Raw genomic sequence first — 3476 nt, 5'->3', positions numbered from 1 at the left:
TTCAAGAAATGCTGGCAGTGATGTTATTCATATTAATGAGATAAGAACCATCTGAGAAAACTAAAATATACCCTATTTTTAGCTAACAATTAAAGACTATTGCATAATAATCAAACTCTTGAAACATTTTCTTTAACATTTCAATATCTATTAACCATAGTAATTAAATTTGTTATAATTAAAATATATGATATTTCTGTACTTTCGTAGCTATGACGTTAAGAGCCAATTTGTGGTTCACCTAAAGAGATAAAAGAGTGCTTGCTTCAGCAGCACATATACTAAAATTGGAACAATGCAGAGAAGATTAGCATGGCCCCTGTGCAAGGATGACATGCAAATTCATGAAGCGTTCCATATTTTTAGGGACCGGAGCAATCCAGCTGCCCATGGGACCTGCAGGGTGCAGGGGCACCAGAGAGGCCTGTGCAACCCAGCTGCCCACAAGATAGGCATAGAGCCGGGTCTCCAAAGGGACTGTGCGATTCAGCTGCCCACGGTAAGGGCAGGGAGCGCAGCTCCAACAGAGCCTGAGCTACACAGCTACAGGTGGCACCAGCAACCAGCTGGGAACACAGCTTCAGAGGGGCCCATGTGATCCAGCAGCAGCACCTACCAGGACACACCAATACCAGCCTCCAGTAGTCAATCCTCCAGGATCCACAGCAGGCAAGAGGCAACACGCAACAAAACAGTCTGGGAGGCACAGTAGCCTTATTTTATATACAATGAGCTACATACACATCCAAACATTCCTCAGCAGGTCTAGAGCTACCAGACAGCTAAAATTGGGAGACAAAGAAATAATACCCAAAGGAAAGAAAAAGAGGAATCACCAGAAAAGGAACTACAGAAAATTGAAGACAGCAACTTGTCAGATAAAGAACTCAAAGCAATGATTTTAAGGGTGCTCAAACAATTTGGTGAGAATTACAAGCAACTTAATAAGAATTAAGAAGAGCCCTGGCCAGTTTTGCTCAGTAGTTAGAGCATCAGCCCATGAACCAGAGAGTCCTGGGTTTGGTTCCCGCTAAGGGCATGTACCTTGGTTGCAGTTTGTCCCTGGCCCTGGTTGGGGTCGTGTAGGTGGCAACCAGTGATGTGTTTCTCTCATGTTAGTGTTTCTCTCTCTCTTCCCCCCTCTCCCACTCCCACTCTATCTGAAGATAAATGCAAAAATGTCCTTGGGTGAGGATTAAAAAAAAAAAAAAAGAATTATGAAGAGCTCACTGGGAACTACTTTAGCTTAAAAAAAGAGAGGTAGAAGCTATACATAAAGAGGTAGAAGCTATGCATAAAAATCAAGAGGAAATAAAGAATGACATAGCTGTTATGAAAAATAGCTTAGAAGGGTTCAATAGTAGATTAGAAGAAGCTGAAAACCAAACCAGCCACTTAGAAAACAAGGTAGAGAAAAACACCCAAATAAAGCAGCAAATGGAAAAAAAAGTTAAAAAGCAGGAGGAGAGTTTAAGGGAGCTGTGGAACAATACAAAATGTAACAACATTTGCATTATAGGGGCATCAGAAGGAGAAGAATCAGAGAAAGGAAAAGAGAACCTGTTTGAAGAAATAATGACAGAAAACTTCCCTAAACCGGTGAAGGAAAAAGTCACACAAGTCCAGGAAACACAGAGAGTCCCAAGCAAGATGAACCCCAGAAGACCCACAGCTAGACATATCATAATAAAAATGGCAAACATTAAAGACAAAGAAGGAATCTTTGGAAGCAAAAGGGAGAAGACAGAGACAGAAAGTTACCTACAAGGGAGCTCCCATTAGACTTTCAGCTGATTTCTCAAAAGAAATGCTGCAGGCCAGAAGGGAGTGGCATGAAGTGTACAAAGTAATGCAAGGTAAGGGTCTGAATCCAAGACTACTCTATCCATCAGGGCTATCATTCAAAATTGAAGGAGAAATAAAGAGCTTTAAAAAAACTAAAGAAATTTACCACTACCAAACCAGCACTGCAAGAAATGCTGAAGGCACTGTTGTAAGAAGAAAAAGAGAGAGAGAGAGAGAGAGAGAGAGAGAGAGAGAGAGAGAGAGAGAGAGGCATAAAATTAAAATGGCAACTAATAACTATCTATCAACAATTACCTTAAATGTAAATGGCTTAAATGGCCCAATCAAGAAACATAGGGTAGCTGATTGGATAAGAAAACATGATCCATATATATGCTGTCTACAAGAGACCCACCTCACAACAAAAGACTCACACAGGATGAAAGTGAAGGGATGAAAAAAAAAATCCAAGCAAATGGAAATTTAAAAAAGCTGGTGTAGTAATATTCATATCTGACAAGATAGACTTCAAAACAAGGGCCATTATAAGAGACAGAGAAGGTCACTACATAATATTAAAAGGATCAATCCAACAAGAGGATATAACCCTGGTAAATATATATATATGCACCAAATATGGGAGCACCAAAATATATTTAAAAACTTCTGAAGGACTTCAAGGGAGAGATCAATAACAACACAATCATAGTGGGTGACTTTAACACGCCATGACACCAATGGATAGATCTTCTAGACAAAAAAATTAATGAGGACATAGAGTCCTTACAAGACAAACTAGATCAGTTGGAATTAATTTATATTTACAGAACATTTTACCCCAAAGCTGCAGAATATACATTCTACTCAAGTTCACATGGGTCATTCTCAAAGACAGATCACATGTTAGGACACAAAGTAAGTCCCTACAAATTCAAGAAAATTGAAATCATATCAAGCATCTTCTCAGATCACAGTGGCATAAAACTAGAACTCAATTACAATAAAAACACACAAAAACATTAAAACACTTGGAAGCTAAATAGCATGTTATTAAACAATGAATTGGTTACTAACAAGATCAAGGAAGAAATTAAAAATTTCCTGGAAAATAATGAAAATTAACACAAAACAACACAAAATCTATGGGACACAGCAAAAGTAGTTCTGAGAGGAAAATTCATAGCACTACAGGCCTACCTCAAGAAACAAGAAATTCTTAATTGACTTGCTAACCCTACCACTTAAAGAAATAGAAAGTAAACAAAAAGAAAAACCCAGAGCTAGTAGGAGAAAGGAAATAGTAAAGGTCAGAGCAGAAATAAATGACATAGAAACTAAAAAAACAACAACAAAAAACCACTTCAAAAGATCAACTCAAAATGGATAAAAGACTTAAATGTGACCCGTGAATCCATAAAAATTCTAGAAGAAAATGTAGGCAACAAAATTTCAGACATCATACGGAGCAGAATTTTCACTGATACATCACCTAAGGCAACAGAAATAAAGGAGAAAATGAACACATGGGACTACATCAAACTAAAAAGCTTCTGCACAGCAAAAGAAACAATCATCAAAATGGAAAGGCAACCCACTGTATGGGAGAACATCATTGCCAATGATGTATCAGATAAAAGGTTAATTTCCAATATATAGAGTGCTCATACAACTCCACAAAAGGAAGACAAAGA

The 3476-nt window shown here is 38.1% G+C and overlaps 1 non-coding gene across 1 annotated transcript; it reads left to right on the top strand.

The window, feature by feature from the left end:
* The first annotated feature begins 257 nt into the window (after nucleotides 1-257).
* Nucleotides 258-364, top strand: LOC118620535. The gene has a single exon (XR_004957450.1). It is a non-coding gene; the product is annotated as a U6 spliceosomal RNA (small nuclear RNA).
* The last annotated feature ends 3112 nt before the right edge of the window (nucleotides 365-3476 follow it).

Source organism: Molossus molossus, unplaced genomic scaffold (assembly GCF_014108415.1).
Source record: "Molossus molossus isolate mMolMol1 unplaced genomic scaffold, mMolMol1.p scaffold_m16_p_7, whole genome shotgun sequence".
Classification (NCBI taxonomy): domain Eukaryota; kingdom Metazoa; phylum Chordata; class Mammalia; order Chiroptera; family Molossidae; genus Molossus; species Molossus molossus.
The sequence above is the reverse complement of the archived record's forward strand: the minus strand, read 5'-3'. Positions and strand labels throughout refer to the sequence as shown.